At 31.3% G+C, this 22,853-nt stretch overlaps 1 long non-coding RNA gene across 1 annotated transcript in view; it reads left to right on the forward strand.

The window, feature by feature from the left end:
• Positions 1-5,022: 5,022 nt before the first annotated feature.
• LOC142332602 (uncharacterized) overlaps positions 5,023-22,853 on the forward strand; it is a 116,935-nt gene continuing 99,104 nt past the window's right edge. Inside the window, exon 1 of the long non-coding RNA XR_012758350.1 lies at positions 5,023-5,118. This is a non-coding gene — a long non-coding RNA (uncharacterized LOC142332602). The remainder of the gene's footprint in view (positions 5,119-22,853) is intronic.

A 22,853-nucleotide genomic window follows, 5' to 3' on the forward strand; every position in this document is an offset into this window, starting at 1 on the left:
AAGATTTCACCCCGATTTTTGCTCGTCTGCTGAAATGAAGCCCCATTGAAATTCCGGAAAGGTTAATTAAGGGGCGAATTTAATGGTTTCTTATGATGTTTGACAAAAAAAAAAAAAACTAAAAAAGTGGATTCCAGAACTGTATAGCTATTATTTTCTACGAAATAGGGTGTTATAAAATAGTTAACTTGAAAAACACAGATTTTTAGTTTTGTCGTAAAAGAACTAAAATTGTTTAAAAAAAAATTATCAGTTAAATAATGTGAATTTAATTCTGAGAAAATTGATGTAAATAAAGTTAATAAATAGTAGTAAAAGATAATAATGTATTATTTAATGCAGAACAATAGGTACCAATATGGAATATACGTTGAATTACTATTTTAGACTAAAATGAATAGCCTTCTATTAATAGGTAAAATTGTGGAAGCAAATTAAACTTCTAAAAAAAAATAAAATAACATTAGTTATTTTTTTTATTTTTTTTGTTTGTTCTTCTGCTTCCCTGGACCGGCTTAACAATCAAGTACTATTCAGCCTAGGGGAGTGTCCTTAACCCACCGGTTGGTCTAGTGGTGAACGCGTCTTCCCAAATCAGCTGATTTGGAAGTCGAGAGTTCCAGCGTTCAATTCCTAGTAAAGTCAGTTATTTTTACACGGATTTGAATACTAGATCGTCGATACCAGTGTTCTTTGGTGGTTGGTTTCAATTAACCACACATCTCAGGAATGGTCGAACTGAGACTGTACAAGACTATACTTCATTTACACTCATACATATCATCCTCTGAAGTTTTATCTGAAAGGTAATTACCGGAGGCTAAACAGGAAAAAGAAAGAAAGAGAAAAAAGGGGAGTGTCCTTGCCACTGTAATAAGCTTCCCCACCTACCGGTAGTACGTTCGGTATGGCAGGTCGGCTCACCGGTTCCGGCAGCAACAATCAGTAGTAACACGTACATCCACTAGTCGCGCTAGTTGTGTGAGAGTCTTTCATAAATAGTGTTGGGTAGCGGTTTCATCATGGGTTCGTTTTTATGTTGTTCACCTGTATCTCCCAAATAGTAAATGATATTTTGAGTAGGATGATATTTTTCTTTTCTACATAGCTATTTAGTGAAATAACAAGCAGGTTTGATTTCCATTTCTTTGCTTTAACGTACTGAGGAAAAATTACAGGTTATATTTTAACAGATGGTGTGTCCCAATTCGGGGAGGTGTCGTGTTGCCTAATTTGGGGAGCTCTGAATTGCGCTTACCTTACATTTTTGAAAGTTTTATCACATTTCTTTATTTACAAATGGTTTATAGAAAATAATGGAATCTGAAAGAATGGAATCTGCTGTTAAGTGAAAAATAAGGAAATGAGATCTTTTAAAGCTGCTTGGATTTTCAATTTGCCCCAAACAACGTTAGAGCGTTAACTAAAAATTTCCAATAACAAAGAAGGATCTACTACGACTACGACTAGATTTATTGGTAGATAGTCAGCTTTGATCAAATACAGGACTGAAAAATACTGTACCATTATTGAAAATAAATTATATGGATTAACTGCTAGAGATGTGCGTGCAATGGCGTTCAAATTAGCTTCACTGAATGAATATAACCATAACATTTCAAAAACATTCGAAATCACAGGAAGAAAGTGGTTAAAAGTTTATTTTGGCAGGAATCCAAATTTTTCAGTAAGGCAATCACAGAGACTGCCTTTTTTTAGGGTTAAAGAGTTCATATGGCCCTGAGAGCGTGCTCCGCATACAGAACTGTCTCAACTGAGGCAGTCTTTGTTATAGCAGGAACACCACCAGTCGAGTTGCTTGCTAAAATGAGATGCGCAACTTATTCAGGTATGAAGAAAAGCAAGGTATACAACTTGTTAGAGCGATAAAATCTGTATGTTTTGACCCTTTTGTCATATAGTTTAGTGTATTTTAGACACCTCTCCAAATTACAAACACCTGTTCCTAAATTGAGGACCTTTTTTTTTATTTCTAATTACTGGTGAAAAAAATTTGGTCTTTTTTCGGTAAGCGGGTGCCACTATTTTTCTTCTTTTTTTTTCAGAAAGTAACCAAATAACCCGATTTTTAATAACCAAATTAACCTCTAAAACATACTTTTTATTAAAATAATCTCCCAATAATCCATTAGTGCCATATTTCTTCTTATTGCGATTTTTAGCTGGCCTCTATAAACTTTCAATACTTTGGATATGTGCACCTGTTTTTGGATCAAGAAAGTTTTCGGTATGATTTACTGTATCATGTTTGTAATTAGTTTAGATTAGCGAGCGAAGCGAGCGTAGGTTAAGTATGGTTAATTATATTTATAATTTATCTGCAGATAATTCCAAATATCCACTGATTTGTAAGAATTCTGCTTCTACTGTACTTTCTTTTTGAAAATGAAGACTCGTTTTTTTCTATCGTCATTCCTGTAAGTATTTAATTCATACCTTCTAAATCTTCTGTACAATCGTATGTTTTCTATAAATCTGATATGATTTTAGCATCTGGTTCGATACCATGATACAATTATAGAAATTAGTAATTCCTTTGTTCTCACAGGAACAGCATACATGAAACATTTTTTTGTTTCACGAAATTCCTTCAAAAACCCACTATTGTGGTAACATTTGTCCTCTATTATATTTTCTTTTAGAAAACAAAGACTCATCAATTTTTACAACAGTTCCAGGTTCACCTATTTTTGTCGTATTTTGTAATAATTTAAAGACATATATTTCTGTAATAAATACTGAGTGTACCATATAAAACGCAACCCAACCTTATATTGGTAGGTATTGAAATAATAAAAAGGCATGTGTAAATGTAATTTTTATTATTACCATCCATTACCTTACATTTAGAGTAAATGTTGGAAGTGGCCGCCATCTTCTTGAATACAAGCTTCAATTCTTTTTACAGCGTTTCTCGCAACTTTTTTCAAAGTTTGTGGCTGGATATTTAATGCAGCTTGTTCAATATTGACTTTCAACTGTTCAAGTGTTCGTGGTTTGTTGCTGTAGGCTTTTTCTTTGAGGTAACCCCGTAGAAAAAAATCCGCCGCTGTCAAATCTGGAGATCTTGGTGGCCACAAGCCTCGACCGATAACACGATTACCAAAGAATTCCTCAACGAAATCAGAAGTTAACCTGCGTACTGCGATGTCGCACCGTCATGTTGTAGCCAGCAGTGTCTGTCTTCCTCTTCCAACAGTGCGATGAACTGAAATAAAATATCCTGATATCGTTCTGCATTAATGGTGTACTCGAAAAAAATAGGACCGATTATTTTCTTCCGCGATATCGTGCACCACACGCCCGACTTCTGCGGGTGTAATTGTTTTTCGTGATAAACGTGGGGATTTTCAGCGCTCCAAATTCTACTGTTTTGGCTGTTTATGTAGCCATCCAAACGAAACCGTGCTTCATCTGTGAAAAATAAAAAATCCATAACGTTAATTCCCTCACGCAGAAATCGACGGTACCGTTGACAATATTGTAGCCGTTTTTCTTTGTCGGGCTCAAGAAGTCGATGAACCGTTTGAATGCGATAAGGTCGTAATTGTAATCGTTTGGTCGCCCGATGAACAGTTGATTTAGACAAATTAATTTCAGCAGACAAACGTCTGATCGATTTATTTGGCGAGGCGAGTAATCGGTCTTTGATTTCAGTGACTGTATCTGTATTCAACACTCGCAGATGTTTTGTGTTCCTTGTTATTAACAGAACCGGTCTCTCTAAATTTTGCGACTAACCTTAATACTGATGTTTTGTTAGGAGCTGATTTATCTGGATACTTATGGCGAAACAAATCTTGCACTGGAACCGCTGATTTCGTACTGAACTACGACTCAACAATGAAAACACGTTCATCTAGCGAAAACACCATCTTGTCTCTAGCAATACACTGAACGTTATGATTGCATTTTTGTTACTATCGGTAGTGTTCTACTGCGTCGCTGCGATGTTCAGATGTTGGACGAGTCCATTTCAGTAACGAGTAAGCTTGACTTTTGAAATTTCATGGATCAGTGATTGATGGGTTGCGTATTATATGGGATATTCTGTATAACAATAATTTAAAAAAAAATATTTGGTTATTGTTATATAAATGTAAGAATCCGCGTTTTTATTGTTTTTTTTGAAAAAAAAGTTGTACTCTTATCGAAAAAATCCCAAAGATTTTTAATAATTTATCTTTAAGTGTTTTAAACAGATACTTAAAGAGTTACGGTATACTTTATACGCAAGCTCAAATAAGCACTAATAGTAAGTTATGACTGTTAAAAAAAATTTCCCCAATTAATAATAATTTATTTTATAATTAATTTATTTTTATAATTTGTAATATTAATAATTATGATGTTTTCAATTTTTTCTATTATTTAATTTTTTTTTAAACTTTAACTAATATCTTATATCTACTGATGATGACTATTACAATTGAAATGTGCATATTATTTAAAAAAAGAAAGCTTTTTATCACTTGGTAATGGTTTCTTAATGGCTTTTTTAATTACGAATTTATTTTAATAGAACGTTTTTCACAGTAATTTCTTGATTGAAATTATTCTAAATGAAAAGGCAATAAATATATATATATATATATGAATATTACACTTTCTATAATAAAAAAAGGTTGATAAGGGATGATGTTTTTTTTTAAAGAAAATCCTATATTATTGGTAAAGGTGGCGAATTTGTATAATGCATCATTTTTTTCGGGGTAGTTTTTATGTGTTGAGTGGGCGGGTGAGATCGAAGTTTTTCTAAGCTCGACTAGAATATTTACCTAGGCAATCTGGTCAGCATGACGATTTACGGAGAAGACGTTTCGACTCTGGGATTCTGAGGAGTGTTTGGTGGATGCGAATGCATACGTAGCGTTCGTTCCTTTAGTTAGATTGCTATTAGGGAAGACATGCGCGATCGATGGTGTCAGGTCAACGGTGGTGGGGGTAACTTCGGTCGACCGACGGGGCCGACGTAGATATAATATTGGTACGGTAGTGGGGAGGGCGTCTAAACGCCGGGACTGAGACATAACGATGCCAGGCGCCGATAGTCGTGGACTATGTTAAACTTCATGCATCAAATCGGTCTGTCACATGGTCAGTTCTTTAAATCTGTTAACGAGTATTATTTGTTCTTTATATTTGTGTTATTATTATTTATATTAAATATAAAAATAAAAGAGAATGGTAAATAAATAAGTATAACATAAAAATAAAGCAAAATATTAGAAAATTAAAAAAAAATCTATTGCAAACAGAAAAAAAATTTAAGAATTTTTTTAAAAATTACTTTAATTAATAATAATAATAATTGTAATAAATAATAGAAACAATTATTAAAGTAATTTTTAAAAACATTCTTAAATTTTTTTTCTTAAATAATTATTACTATTAATAATAATAATTATTATTATTACAATTAATAGTTATTACTTTACTACATTTTAATTGTTAAAATAGTAAATATTATTAAAAAAATTATAAAACTAAAATATGAGTGTTCCTTCCGGTAGGAAATTTTAAAATCGTATGAAAGACTTTCAATTAAATTTAAAAAAAATCGTACGAAATTTTATTCATATATTACTTGTTCTACTGTTTTAATCCAGTGAAATATTTTTAATTAAAATCCATCCACAGTGAGAAAATAACAAAAAATTACTCTCGTAAAATGGATAAAGAATTCCCCGTTAAAAATTTCAAAAAACTTTTCTATAAAAGTTGCATACAACTTATAATTTTCCTTTGATGTGGAAGAGGGAAAAAACACACTTAAGACTTAAAAAAATCAGTCCAAATCTTATTTTTTGTTGTCGAAATCTATAGGAAGCGTGTAAAATAAAAGTAGTTTAACAAAAAAAAGGGAACGAGTTTAATTTTGTATATAATTGCAATAATGATAATAACTGTTTCTACAATTTATGCCTTTCATCTGTAAAGTTCTAGGTTCGAATCCTAATCAGATTTAATTTATGATGCGTTAAAAAATACCATATCTTTAGAAACTATAACTGAGAGGTTATCCTGCAGTTGCTAATGCATACAAATAAATAAAAATGTATATAAATAAATAAAAATAAAAAAAAATTTTTTTTTTTTAATATATAAATTGTATCTAGTAAAAAAAAATCATTTTTCAAGCTAAAACAGGCTAAGTCGTACTTATGTAATCTCGTACAAATACTAAGACGGTCATAAATCACAATAATTGGTATATAAATTTAAATAAGGAATTCTGATAAAAGTTCTTTTCCTACTGAAGTTTACATTATATAAATTTAAACAATAAGATTGTGATATAATTATTTTTTTTAAATCGCAGTTGTACCAAGAATAGTTTACCCCAAGTTGATAAATTAAATAAAAAATAAATATAATAAAAGTAAAGAATTGTTAGATCGGCTCCACAGTTTTTAAGCGAATATATGTACAAACAAATTCATTTTGAAAAATATATATATGTAAATTTCTTCTTTTTTTTTTTTTTGGGGGGGGGGGGGGTTGGGAGGATAAAAATGAAATGGCATTTAAAATTCCAGATCTAACAAAGAATGGAATCCAGGATGAATTGAATGAGAAATCATCGTGCTAACCATTACAAAAATTGGATAAACGTTGGAAGAAAAAACTTACGTTATTTGTACATATTTTGTTTTCTCATTTTCTTTTCAAGGGTATGTAAATCGGATACCATTTAATGCATTCTATATTCTAAGTTTGGATTGTAATATTTCCAATATATATTGTTAGGTTATAATATATATATATATATATATATATATATATGCTAGCATTTCCCGTTTTAAATACTTAATCAAAATTACAAACATAAATTACCATCATAATGTTTACCAAATCTCATAAAGATTGATTCAATAGCGGTATCATAAAACGGTAAAAACGTAAAAAAATATTTATTTTTTTTTACCCCCTTAAAATAGTTTAAAAATCCGAAATAATTTTAAAATATTTATCTGACGTGTATTTTCAAGCCCAAATCTAGTAAAATCCTGTTTAGTATAATACAAAATGGGAAAATTTGCAATTACGTTCGAAATGTTTTTTTTTTTTTTTAATTTTTCTTCAGTCCTAACAAAATCGGATTTCAAAAAATCTAGAAATCGGCTTTTAGATATTTACATGAAGATTACATAGACCAAAAATCAAGTTGATATCTTCATTTGTTATCGAGAAATTCGAAAAATTATTTAAAAATTAAATAATTAAAAAAAAAAAAAATTTAATTATTAAACATTTTAATTATTATCAGTCATTCAGAACATGTTGTTTTTATATACATATATATATATATATATATATATATATATATACTAGCGTTCCCCCGTCTTGGCTTCGCCCGCGCTGTATGGTTACTTGCATTTCCCGTCGCGGCCACGGGATATTTAACAAGTCAGGGCTCGCTTCACTCACCCTTCTTGTCTACCCAGAAAACTCTACCTCCTAGATCTTGCTGTGTTCAATAAACTTGAGAGAATAATAATGATAAATAAAAATTAAAACCTTTTCAATTTATAAAAAAATATTGTATTGTAATTTCTTTAGAGCAAAGGTTTGGTCAATATAGGACTCGAAATTTTGGGTGATCTGAAGCGTGAGGGTTTCAAAATAGCCTGCCTCCATCTTAAAAATATTATTTACAGCTGGTTACCCGTTCTTCGTACGGGTAAAAGTGTATTTCGCCGATTCTTAGAGTTACTTGACAAATACCAGTAGCAGATGGCAATTTGTTTCTCTTTTTTTTAAATTTCAATTTTTTTTTTATTTTATGTTCTTTAGTGAAGTAATTGGAGGCAGTTGCAACCAATCGCGTTGCACTTACATTAATAGAGGTAATGATTGTGTTGGTTGAGCCGCCGCGCCGTACACCGTCACCCCCTTAAAAAAATTGAAATTCAAAAACCCAAAATTAGTATTTACATATTTACCTGAAGAGTACTTGCAAACCAAAATCGAGTGAATATTTTGTATGGTATAGTCTGAAACGGGGGAAATTTCCAAACGTTCAAATATTTTTTATTTCAATTCACCCTTTTCAAGGTCAAATTTCGAAAAATTTAGAAATTGGTTTTAAGATATTTACATGAAAATTACACAAACCAAAAATCAAGTTTATATATTCATTTGTGACTGAGAAATTAAAAAAAACTGTCCGGGTTTCATAAAAAAGGTTCCGTATTTTGAACCTTGTACCATATTAAACACCATATTTTTGTACCATTATTATATGTAATGTACCATATTATGGTAAATTTTTGTACCATTAAACACGAATTTAAAAATGTAGAAATTTTCTAAATTCTTTTAGAGTTTTTCAATATTTATATGAAGATCACACACGCGCGCGCACACACGCACACACACACACAAATCAAGTTAATATCTTAATTTTTTACTGAAAAAAAAAATAGCCGGGTTTCAACGAAAATTCAAAATCCATTTTAACCATTTAAATTCGGAATTTCAAAAAACCTAAAAATTAGTTTTTTAAATATTCATATGAAGATTACACATAACAAAAATCAAGTTGATTTCATCATTTAGTAAGAAATTAAAAACTTAGTAAATTTAAATTTTATTCCAATTTAATTCTTTAAACTCGGAATTTCAAAACATTGTTTCTTACTGTGCATTTACACTGTATGAAAAACATATATATAAATTTTCATAAATATATATTCGGTGGTTTAACCTGGGCGTTGATGAATGTGTCAGAACAATTTGGTTTATAGATACAGGTACTACTAGCATTCATATACATAGATACATAGATAACGTAATTTCTTACATTAGTTTATCAAAAGTATGAAATCTAATTTATAAGAATTATTACTCGAAATTATGAGTGGTAATCATTTCAAAATAAAATAAATAAACAAAGCAAACAAATAAATAAAAATAATTTTGTTTCAAAGGTTATTCTTTACTTGTACCTTTAAAAGGTTATTCTAATCGAACAAAACTGATTTTTATTTTTATTTATTTTATACGTATACTTAATTTACAACAGTTGCACTTTCTATGCTAAAAATTAGGAAATTTAAAAAAAAATTCAATTTAAAAACAATTTACAAAAAAAATATTTTTTTTTAATCGTAGAAAATTATTTACAAATTTATTTTTTAATTTTTATTACGCTTGTTAAATTAATTCATATCAGAAGCTTGTACATGAGAATATAAAAATGAATATTTTGTAGTGTATGAAAAATGCTGTGCTTGTCGGGAATTCAAACCCGGTATTTTTGGAGGAAAGGCCGAGATGATACCACTCCGCCGCGGAGATAGGCCGAAAAACTATTTTTATAACAAAAAATTAGGATAAAGTATAAAACATTTAAAAAATTTAATTCTTCTGAATAAATTTTAAAAAATCTTACGAATAAAATTATAAAAAATGTAACACAATTAAGAAAAAGAGCGTATAAGAAAATAAAAATACATTTTTTAAATTCTTCTTTAAATTTTGAATTTTGAAAACGGCGCCAAATTAAAAGAAAAGGTTGCTACATCTTAATTAAAAGAAGATTTTCTATAATTTGTAAAATATTTCAATTAATCTTAAATTTTCGTTCTAATGTATTGGTAGAGGATGATTGAATTTTTTTAATAAGATATTTGAAGATAATGAGAAAATAAATTAGATTTTATCATAGAGTTAATCAAGGACAAATAAAAAACCACAACGTAAAAAAATCAATTTTTTCTATTTACCGAATTAAAATTATCTCATTCTTTCTTAATGAAAAAATAGTTGAGATGAAATAGTTTTCAATTTATTTGAAAAAAAATTAAAGGAATAAATCACACTTAAGTTTTTTTCTTTTAATTTTTACTACTTGTCCAAATAACCCAAAATGTATTGTAGATATTTTAATTTTAGGAGAATGATTAACTTAAGTAAACATTTTATTTGCATGATTTTACTTTACCAGCGAATACGGCTAGAGTAGTTATTAAACGGGAATGTACAAGTGTTGTAATCATGTCAAAGATAGGATATCGGATTTCATTTGTAAATCTTTACGTAAAGTTTTTCTTTAATATTATTTTATTTATTTATTGGTTTTATGTTTTTTTTTTTTTTTTTTTTTTTTTTTGTTGAGAACATCATTTATTATCCTTTCCCCCGGAAGCGGGACACACAAATAAGCCTTAACACAGCTCCAGGGGTGCCTTCGCCTTTATCTGGCACTGAGAACTAATGTTCCCCCTAGGCAGCCGGGACTCTGTCTTTTGGTGATATACCATGCCTCTAATGAGAAGACCTGCCCATAAATAAATTCCACGTTAAATTTGATAATCTTTTTGCTATCAAACAAACTTTATTATTTATTAAAATATAAATTAATTTTATAAGATCTGATCTCCGTAGTCGAGTAGATAGCATTTCGGCATTTCGTGCGGAAGTCCAGGGTTCGAATCCCGGGGAAGATATGGGATATTTTCATATACAAACAATTTCCACCCGGCTAATGATCATAGCTGTTGAAGCCCGCTCTTTCGTAACAAAAAAAAAAAAAAAATTATAAAAAAAACATTGCAAAATATAATAAATAAAATGATAAAAAACAATAATGTAATAGTTATTTAAAGTAACTACAAATAAATACACGTGAAATGTTGTTTTCTTTTCTTTTATAATTATTTATTTTTTTTTTACCAAAAAACTAAGCATTTAAAATTGACTCAAATTTAAGTTAAATTCTAAAGTAGCGTTAAGTTATGTTAATTCTCAGCTTAATTGCTTTACAGATTGAATACTTTCAAAGAATTTTAAAGATGTAAAATAGTTTTAAAACTTGATTAACGTGAAAAAAATACTATAATATTATTAACGCTTAGTCTATTCAATTGTATTTTAAATTTGTGTAAAATAAGTTATAAAGTAAAAAGAAAGAAAAAAAACTTTGTACACGGTTTTAAAATTAGTTTTTTTTTACTTTAATTCTTTATTGTAATAAATTACGTTAATACGTACGTTTGAATTCGAAGTAGTGTGAATCAATTAAAACAAATCGATTTTCTTTTCGTATTGCATTAAATATTACAAGACTACATAGACAACTTTCCCGAGGGGAAAATTCGAGGAAGTAATGGAATATATTAAATATAAATAAATGTGTTTCCATTAAATATGATTTAATGAACTGTAATTTAATGAAATATATTCATTTTTAATGAAATACGACGAGAAAATCGATGTTTTTCGGGTTTTTTTTTAATTCATCCGCATTAGTTTGATTAAAAAAAAAAAATTATTAACTGTTTTTTTCGACGTAATAAAACTGTGAGCTTCCGTTGGATCTCCAGCCGTATTAGAATTTCAGGAAATGAACATACTGATAGTGGATCAAAGGAGGCTTGTTTCCAGCCTCTTTAATTGCGTCGCTTCGAACGATCTTGTTTGTTTTCTAAAGAGGATAGTTCATGATGAGTGGCGAAGTGACTGGGATGCTATTATTAACAATAAAGTTCCACTTAAGAAAACTGTGCCACTGTGAAACTTCTCATGCAGCAATAACCGTCGAGTGGAGGTTATTATTTGCCGTTTGCGAATAGGGCACAATAAGTTCATTCATGAATATCTGATGACACAAACAGATGAACACTTTACCGAACAATGCACCTCATCCTTATGGATAGTATCTGTTATGTGGCATTACGTCATAAGTTTTAATTAGGGGATAACATGCGAACTATTCTAGGGAATAATTAATAATAATTCTAGGGAATTTTACGATTTGTGATAAAAAAATACGGTGAATGAATTTTTGTAGCGGCAACTGCCGACGCTACATCCATATACTGTGATTGGTCCAATGGCGTGATCAACTGAGAAAGGTAGGGACAAGTTGTAACACGTTCGAGCTTACCAGTCAGCTGCCAGAGCCGCTAGAGTGAGGTTGTGTTTATCGTGTCTGTCGCGCAACATGGATTTTGAACAACGCATTAACATTAAGTTTTGTTTTAAGTTGCAAAAGAGTGCCAAAGAAGCTCACGAAATGTTAGAATCGGTGTAGAAACGGCGATAATGTGGTAACTTTAAGAAAGTGTACAAGTGCTATGACCGATTTAAAAACGGAAATGAGTCTGTTGAAGACGAGCAGCGTGCGGGACGTCCAGTAACCTCAAAAACAGTTGAAAATGTGCAAAAAGTGGAAACAATGGTTCGTTCAAACAGGCGAATGACTATTCGAGAGCTATCGGAAGACCTTAACATCTCGTACGGATCCGTTCAAAGCATTTTAACTAATGAATTGCAAATGAGACGAGCGAGTGCAAAATTTCTTCCCAGACTTTTGAGTGATGAACAGAAGGAAATTCGTGTGTCAATTTGCACGGAGTTGAAGGGTCGTCTTCATGCAGATCCGGACTTCATGGCCAAAATTTGGCCATGAATGCATGAAATTTGGGTCTATGGCTATGACCCTGAGACCAAAATTCAGAGTTCCCAATGGAAAACCAGTTCATCTCCTCGTCCTAAAAAGGCACGTTAGTCAAAATCCAACATCAAGGTCATGCTCGTTGTTTTTTTCGATAGTGAGGGCATAGTGCGATCAGAGTTCGTTCCAAGGGGAACAACTGTAAACTCTGAATTTTATAAGGGCGTACTGCAACGTTTGCGAAACGACGTACGAAGAAAGCGACCAGAAAAATGGACCAATGGCTTCCTTCTTCATCACGACAACGCGCCATGTCACACCTCACTTCTCATTCGCGAGTTTTTGGTCGAAAAAAGTGATCCTGTCTGCCCACATCCGCCATACTCACCGGATTTAGCACCATGCGACTTTTGGCTCTTCCCAAAAATTAAAACTTCAGCAACTCGAAAAAAGGCGTTTCCAGGACCTATGTTTATATATATTTTTTTCATTATTATCACCAGTAATTTCAGATTATCACCCATTTCCTGAAAGTTTCTTCATGGGACACTATAAGCTTAGTGCTTACTCTTTTGCGTTCTTTTGCGAGGCTTTCGCAATTTACTCTGCTTTGAGAGTTATTGAGGCTTGCACTGACACCTTCCTGATAATAACTGACTTTAGGAGAGTACGTGAGAACTTGAATTGTAAGCGATCTAAGCCCAATCATTCAAAATATCTATGACACCTTCTCAAGAGTAAAGAAGACAGTGGTATTCGTATAGGTCCCGGATCATTGCGGCATCCTCGGGAACGAATGAGCCGATGAGGCTGCTAAGAGAGCTGCAAAAATGGCCTCCGATTGAAATTAACGTGTGGGTGTGACTTCACGAAGGGAGTTTCGTGTCAAACTAGATACTCAATGGAATAAGTTCTGGCTGCTGAGTCTTCCCTCTCAAAAGGGCCATGAACGGGGGGGAGGGTGGCCGACCGGAACGTCCCCCCTACGGGGTTGAGATGCTGAGGCTTTCCACGGCCTTACATTACATGGCATCCGGGAGAACGTCTTCGAGAAAAATTGTATTCCAAACAACAAAAGAGACCAAAGTCATTCTAACGCAGCTGGGGATTGGACACAAAAGACTAACCCACGCCCACCTATTTGACTTTTCTCAGCAGAACTGAGAGGTGTTGTACAATGTAAAATGGTCCGAAAACCACTTTCTTCTAGATTTTTCCAATGTTCGGGTCGTCAATTGAACCTGAGTTCAGATCTGAAGGATTATAATCTGAAGCTATAGATCAAAAGATATGAGCTATAGATCAAAATTTAGTGGTTTTGGTTACGTGAGATTGCATTGTGTGCGTAGTAAAAATATTCTAATGGTGATGTTATCACTGTTAATATTGGATATTTTTTATCCAGTGTTTGTGTTTATTTCCTAATTACTTATAAACACTTAGTTTATTATAAATCACTAATGACTTTTATCGTTGATACAATTATTAACAAACAACGAAAAAAGATTACGTTAAAATAAAAATAAAAAAAACAAAATTTAGTACTTCTTATCAGTTTAAAAAGAAAAAAAAATAATTCAATTTGTAAAAGTTAAGGTACTTAAAATACAGTCAAATTTAAATAACTTTAAGCAATTTTTTACGGTAAATAATTTTGTATGGACTAAAAATGTTTTACTTTGTTAATTTAAAACTATTGTTGCAGTTTAGTTAATTGCTATAACTATAACTTTACTCAAAATGAAATATTAACTCGTAAAAAATAACAAAAGAAAAACGGTTTAATATGATTTACTTACTAACATGATTTGCCTTTTTTTAAAAATATTTTTTCTATTTGCGGAAAATCATTTAATTTAATTAATGTTTGATAATGTATATTTATGTTTTAAATATGGTACATATTTTAAAATATTTTTTATTAAGTCTTGGTTAAGTTTAAAATTTTCAATTTTAAGGGTTCATTCAGATTAAATATTTATTGATAAAGTTTGTAATCTTATAATTCGAGTGAGCGGCGGAGAGTGAGAGGGAGTGAGAGTGACTGACAGAGAGAGATTGAGAGAGAGAGAGAGAGAGAGAGAGAGAGAGAGAGCGCGAGAGAGAGAGAGCGAGAGAGAGAGTGTGAGAGAGAGAGAGAGAGAGAGAGAGAGTGAGTGATGAGAGAGAAATATATAACGTTTAAGTAAGTTATTTACTTCTTTGTGATGTTTTTAGCAGAAACAAGAGTTTTAAAGTAAAAAGAAACATGAAAAACAATAAAAAAGCTACTTTTCAACACATATATTCCCGTTTAAAAAATTATATTTAAAAAACTGACGACAACGTTGTCATACTTTCCTGGGATTGGTTATTTATTGATCTGCTTCCTCACCACCGATATTATCCTTAAAGTTTTATTTTTGGCCACTTGCACTACTACTATGCTTAGCAAAACTATGCTAGAAAAACAAAATTCGCTTAAAATATTTGCAATAAATATAAAAATAGCTTTTTTCAATTTTTTGGGAAGGGGAGAATTTGGGGACAATTAAAAACAAAATGGTAAGATGTACTGATCATAATAGCAAATGGGGTTATGTTTGCAAATGTTTAATAAAATTTATCCTAAAAAAAAGTATTTACCCAGTGGAGATACTGATCCCAAAATTTTACCAACAAATTTTCCCACATTTACGAATCTGAATAAAATTTCATTAAAAACGGTTTACCATGTCAAAAATTATTAATTATCAAACACAGCAACGTTTTTAAATGTATACGTACGTACGTACGTTACCCTTCCTTTTTTTATTTTTTGGGGTTCCTGGGCGATGAAACGTCCAGAAATGCAAAAAGACCCATACCCAGTTTTTTGACTGATTACCGTACTTTTCTTCATACAGTATAACTTAAGAGCTGTGATGACAGTAAAGTAAAAAATACATCGATTATTATATCAAAATGTAAAATAATAAAATAATAATTACACATACATGCCCATTATTTAAAAAAAAAAAATTAAAAACTGACAGATAGTTGTCATACTTTCCTGGGATTGGTTCAATTGATGGGAGGGGGAAGTATTATTATTATTATTATAAAATAATTATAATATAATGTGTAATAATATAATATAATATTAAAAATGTAAACTGTAAAAACTGCGCACATTAACTGCGATCTTTAACCTTTTCAAATATGAATTACTTTTTTAAATAGATTTTATTAAATATTAATTGATTTTAATAGTTTTACTAAAAAGATCATCTTCGAAAATAATATTTTTTAAAAAAGAAACAACATTTTCTTGGATGATTAATTTATCGCATCGGTGAAATTCGAACCTTAGTTCTTCGGATGAAAGGTCGAAACGTTACCACTCCCCACTTGGAGATCGGCGGAAACATTTTGTCTTATAAAATTTTTGCCTACGGTAACTCCAACCAAATTAGGGGCCATTTAATAATTTCTAAGCTACAGTAATTTCAAAAGTAGCCTTCCCCCGAAGTAATGGTCTCATTTCAAAAAAACCCTTTCGGCACGCCGGAAGGCTGAGTTAGACTCCACCGGTGCTAAATAGGGGGATAAAAATGATTTCTACCTTAAAGTTAAAAAAAACTTCAAATTTACTCAATACGACAATGGTTGCTTGTGAAAAAACGTTTCAGATGTTTAGCATACAAGCCTCATCTTCTTACAATTCCAGTAAGATTTTGGTCATCCCTTGCTGTAAGGGTTGGTCATATAAAAAATTATTACAGACAAAAGTTTTAGATAATGTTTAAAAGATTAACCACCTCTTTAAACCAATTCAATACTTTGCCTATTAAGGGAGATATGATTTTTTTTCTTCGAAACACCATTTTTTCCACCACCTGGGCCAATGGTTGATGATATTGAAAAATTTAATTTATGTAATTTTTAAGCCCTTATCCAAAGAATAGTAGGAACTTTAAACGAATTCGATATTTTACTTGATAAAAAAGTTATAGCGATATTTTTTTTTTTCAAAAAAGCCACCCGCATTTCCAACCCTATGGTCCGATTTTGCCCATTAACGTACTCGACCGAGATTTTGGGTCGTTACATTTTATGCATCAATTTGAAAGTGATTGACGCAAAATTACGGCGGTTATCGTGTTCGCAAGAAAGTGAAAAAAAAAAATATATGTATAACATTTTGAACTGACGGTGGTTTTGGGGTCTGGGGGTATAAAACGGGAAGATATGTAGAAATTTTCCGGAAGTCGAATCATGGTACCCATTACAATAGGTAGGTTTTTTTATGAAATCTACCTAAAATAAATCATTTTAATTTAGGAAAATTTGTTAAATTTTATACTTTTTCCTCGTTTCATTATTTAGCTATCATGGAAGAAGTACTGCAGTTTCCTTTTAAAACTATTTATGAAAAAAGGTTAAACGGCTGCCATTTTGGTTACGTTTGTACGAGATAATTCGAAATTTTTTTGCGTCAAAATTTTTCTCTTTAATCAGCATTTAAAATGATATTACAACCGAACCCTTTTAATTTAAATGTTTTGACTAGTTTGGTGGATGGAATGTGGTGGTCTCGAAACAAAAAATAAACTTTCGAGAAAAGAGCATTTAATAAACTTAATTTTTTTTTTACGTTTAACTATTGGAAAGTTGTTAAGGGTTTTTATACCTAGGATAACCGTATAATATTATTTAAGTTTAAAAAATAACAGTACTTTTAAATAGAATTAAATAATTCATATACTTTTTTTATAATTAGCAAGAAATGATTGATTCTATTCAGTTTCACAATGAATTCAAAACAATTTTTCTAGAAGTATTAATTTATTTAATTAATAAAACTTTGTTTAATTAATTCACATTATTATTTAATTTATTTCATGAATTCAAAAAAAAGTATTTTATTTTATTTATTTTTTTTTTTTTGTCTTCAGTCATTTGACTGGTTTGATGCAGCTCTCCAAGATTCCCTATCTAGTGCTAGTCGTTTCATTTCAGTATACCCTCTACATCCTACATCCCCAACAATTTGTTTTACATACTCCAAACGTGGCCTCCCTACACAATTTTTCCCTTCTACCTGTCCTTCCAATATTAAAGCGACTATTCCAGGATGCCTTAGTATGTGGCCTATAAGTCTGTCTCTTCTTTTAACTATATTTTTCCAAATGCTTCTTTCTTCATCTATTTGCCGCAATACCTCTTCATTTGTCACTTTATCCACCCATCTGATTTTTAACATTCTCCTATAGCACCACATTTCAAAAGCTTCTAATCTTTTCTTCTCAGATACTCCGATTGTCCAAGTTTCACTTCCATATAAAGCGACACTCCAAACATACACTTTCAAAAATCTTTTCCTGACATTTAAATTAATTTTTGATGTAAACAAATTATATTTCTTACTGAAGGCTCGTTTAGCTTGTGCTATTCGGCATTTTATATCGCTCCTGCTTCGTCCATCTTTAGTAATTCTACTTCCCAAATAATAAAATTCTTCTACCTCCATAATCTTTTCTCCTCCTATTTTCACATTCAGCGGTCCATCTTTGTTATTTCTACTACATTTCATTACTTTTGTTTTGTTCTTGTTTATTTTCATGCGATAGTTCTTGCGTAGGACTTCATCTATGCCGTTCATTGTTTCTTCTAAATCCTTTTTACTCTCGGCTAGAATTACTATATCATCAGCAAATCGTAGCATCTTTATCTTTTCACCTTGTACTGTTACTCCGAATCTAAATTGTTCTTTAACATCATTAACTGCTAGTTCCATGTAAAGATTAAAAAGTAACGGAGATAGGGAACATCCTTGTCGGACTCCCTTTCTTATTAGGGCTTCTTTCTTATGTTCTTCAATTTTTATTGTTGCTGTTTGGTTCCTGTACATGTTAGCAATTGTTCTTCTATCTCTGTATTTGAACCCTAATTTTTTTAAAATGCTGAACATTTTATTCCAGTCTACGTTATCGAAAGCCTTTTCTAGGTCTATAAACGCCAAGTATGTTGGTTTGTTTTTCTTTAATCTTCCTTCTACTATTAATCTGAGGCCTAAAATTGCTTCCCTTGTCCCTATACTTTTCCTGAAACCAAATTGGTCTTCTCCTAACACTTCTTCCACTCTTTATTTTATTATTCAACCCATTTTCTCAATTAGTATATTATTACCGATCTCCGTGGTGGAATGGTAACTTCCCGGTCTTTCCTTCGGAGGTCCCGGATTCAAATCCCGGTCAGGCATGGGATTTTTCACACTCTACAAAATTCCATTCCGCTAAATGACCAAAGCAGTCGATGTTTGTATTTGTATTAATTTAATTAAAAGTTTAAATAAAGTGTTTAATTGCTTCTCTTTTGCTAAAGTTTAACATTTTTATTTTCCTTACGATCTTAAAAATTTTCTTATCAAATTAAATATAATAAAATAAAATTCTATAATATTTTAATAAACTAGGAAAAAATTCGATAAAAATTAATTTAAAATTAATTCTTTGTTAAAATACTTTGTCTTAAGATATAATATCTTAATAAATATAAAAGATGTAATTGATATGATAACCAAAGCGAACGATAAATAAATAGAATTACTTCTCATAAATTAAGATCATACGAATAATCTTTCTATTTAGGAACAACAACACTAACTGATCAGCAGTCGCACAAAATTGTAAGCTTGAACAAAGCATTACTTCCTACCGGTATTATCTAACTACATTGTTTTCCATCCAACTACGATTACGTCCAAACTCTATTAAGAGTAGGGAGATTTGACTTATATCAGATACAAAACTTTCATTCTCCTTATTTTAATAATAGATAAATCATTATAATGGTAATAAAAAAAGGGAAAAAATACTAAAAAATATAACTTCTAAAGTTAAATTTTGAGAAACCTTTCAAAGTTTTTACTGGAGTTAGAGAAGGAGGATGTCCCATCTCTAATCCTTTTCGATAGTGCTATAAACAAAGTTATTGGAATATTGAAAAAAACTTGAAGAGGAGCCAACTGTCAATAAATATATAAAACCTCGAAGAACTAAAGAATCTACATAATCTGTCAAGCTTTAGCAGATGATTTAGTTATCTAGATTTAAAAAAGCACTAAATGAGATTACAACTTCACAAAGAAACAGTAGGAAAATTTGATTCCATTTGAAAAAAACAGAATATATTTCCGATAATAAAAATGGATTAGTAATCAGGACATGTTATGGAAACATTAAGAAAACTTAATTTATTAAAGAAAAATATATCTATATAAAAAGGTTAAACCAATTGAAATAAAAATAGGCATCAGACAAGAAGACGCAGTTTCTCTGTTACTCTTTAACAAAAAAATTATAAGATAACAGATTTTAAAGTGGAATTTATTTTGCAAAATTTTGAGAAAATTGATCCCAAAAAACTAATTACCTTAACCTCCACGAGATATTGACCTCAAGATTTTTCCAAAAAATTGCCGCATATACAAGTGTTTCTGTACAAAATTTCATCAAAATCTGTTTATCCAGTCAAATATTTTTAAGCTTAAAAAACGCCAGCACATGTACATACTTACGAACGAACATTACTATTAGTTTTTTTTTTTTTGGAGGGTTCGTGGGTCATGAAATGTCGATAAATTCAAAATACCACATTTTTTGACTGATTACCAAACTTTCTTTCTTGAAGCATAGCTCTAGAGCTATGATGCCAGAAAAGTAATAAAAAACTATTAGACCAATTATGGTACTGAAATTTCCAAAATAATATCATTTAAATCCATATCAGCTCTCAACCAATTACTTCATGAGTAAAAAACTGTAATAAAATTTATAAAAAAATACTTCAAATAAATTTCTTAGTTTTAAAATGTTGATTAAAAAAATTAAACTAAATATTAAATAGATAATAAATTTAATAACTCAGCAAAAATTTTGCGTAATTTTTTTTTACACGACTTGATTGTTCCACCGTAGCAGCTCAACAGCAGAACCGATTTTGATGTATGATTCCGCGTAGTAATCATACGGTACGGAGAGTGTCATATGCTATATAATTATGTATATTTATTGTAACTACAAGGCCAAAAAAAAAACAACATATGTACGATTCTAAATAGATAGTGGATAGTATTTTCAACATCGATTTATTTGTATCGAAAATATTTGTGTTCAAGATCTCCTATTATATAGATTGAATGAATTACAATAGTAAAATTTATTAATTTATTTTATAATTATTATTACTGTTATTTATTGTTTATAATGATTTAAAAAAATAAATCTTTGGTATTTTGACGAGCAGTATGTTCGATCATGTAAACCTATTCTTCATTGCTAAATCTTAACTAATAGTTCCATTCTTTTTAGAATGCCGAATCGTTCAGACTGAAGCGTTGAGATGCGAGTTTTTCAAAAACAACTCCTTCATCTGATAGATTTTTTCAAATCTATCATTTGATAGATCAAATGATCAATTTTATTCATGTAACTAGTGTTTTTATACGACTATCCAAAAAGGAGTGCAATTTTTATTGTTTATATATGTACGTGTATACGTTTGTTTCACCGCAGAAGCTCAACGGCTGAACCGATTTAGATGTATAACCACACGTTGGAATCCTTACGTTACCGGAAGTGTCATAGGCTATACATAAATAAATATATATATATATAACATACATTTAATATATATATATATATTAAATGAACACAATTGAAAGTTTGATTAAATATTAAGAAAATGAACATTACAGAACATCACAAAATTTTACCTTTCCCTTTTCCCCATTTCCTTCTTCCATTTTCCTTTTTCTCATTTTTACTTTACAATATTCCTTTTCTACCATTTCCCCACTTTCCATCCCCCATTTCCCATTCCCCTCAATTTCCCCCTCTATGTTCCCTTATTTCCATTTTCCCTTTCCCATTTTTGTCCTTTCCCTTTTACCGTTTTCGATTTTTCCCTTTATCTCTTTCCCCGCGCGTAAATTGTTCCAGTAGTTTTTCAGTCTATAGCGGACACATATATAGGAAACATTGAAGTGGAATCGTAAAATAATTAGTGTGTTGCTTTTACGTCGATAGTGCTGTTTTTCAAAATAAGCATGTTTTTACCTGTCACAGGTGTGTGATACCTTAGGAAGATTAAAAGTAGGTATATAAAAACACGCGCGTATTCGAATGCAACGTTGTGCCAAAATTTCAAAGCAATCGATGAAGAACTTTTGGAGATTTAAGATTTTGAACAAACGAACATTTATATATATACGAGGTGCGACAATAAAGTAATGAGACTGATGTGAAAAAATATGTTGCTTACCGTTTTAGTCATGTTTAGTGTTGTCTTCTTCAAAGTAGTTCCCCTCTGATTGCACACACTTATTCCAGCGCTTCTGCCATTGATGGTAACATTTCTGGAACTCATCTTCTGTAATATCCTCCAGGACCCTCGTCACAGCTTTTTGGACATCTTGTGTTGTTTGAAAATAGTGTCCCTTGACCGCCATTTTGACTCTTGGAAATAGAAAAAAGTCGCACGGAGCGATATCTGGTGAAGGCTGTGGTAGTACTGAAATTTGTTTTGAGGTTAAAAATTGCTGTACTAACAGAGCAGTATGGAACGGTGCATTATCGTGATGCAGAATCAAATTATCAGCAATGTTGGCACGGACACGAAGAACTCGTTTAGGAAGTCTTTCTAAAATTTCTTTGTAGAAATATTGGTTAACTGTTTGTCCAGGAGGCTCCCACTCTTTATGAACAATTCCCTTGGAATCGATGAAGCACACAAGCGTACATTTCACTTTTGACTTAGACATGCGAGCTTTTTTTGGTCTGGGTGATCCCTTTGATCACCATTGCGAACTTTGGCGTTTTGTCTCTGGATCGTATTGAAAAAACCAACCTTCATCACCAGTGATAACACGGCTCAACAAATCTGGATTGATTTCCGTTTGTTCTAACAGATCGGCTGCCACATTTTCCCGTGTTTCTCGCTGTTGTTGTGTGAGATTTTTGGGGACCATTTTTGCACAAATCTTTCTCGTACCAAGATCTTCAGTTAATATTAGACGAACCGTTTCTCGATTGATGTTGAGTTCTTCTGCAATCATTTTCACGGATAATCTTCGATCAGATCGTACGATTTCACGCACCCTGGTCAAGTTGACATCTGTCCGTGAGGTTGATGGTCGTCCACTGGGGTTTTCATCTTCAACATTCGTTCTGCCTTCACTAAAAATTTTATGCCACCGAAAAACTTGAGCTCTTGACGTAACCTCCTCTCCAAATTCCTTCTGAAGCTTACCATAAGTTGTCGTCGAGTTTTCATCCGATTTAACGCAAAAAGAAATGGCATACCGTTGTGCAATATTTTGCGGTTTCATTTCTGTGACGAGAGACACAAACACGTGTTCACTTATTACAGCACAACTCACGACTGAGAAGTTGCATCAATGTGCCGC

The sequence above is a fragment of the Lycorma delicatula genome, chromosome 11 (genome assembly GCF_047948215.1).
Source record: "Lycorma delicatula isolate Av1 chromosome 11, ASM4794821v1, whole genome shotgun sequence".
Taxonomy (NCBI): Eukaryota; Metazoa; Arthropoda; class Insecta; order Hemiptera; family Fulgoridae; genus Lycorma; species Lycorma delicatula.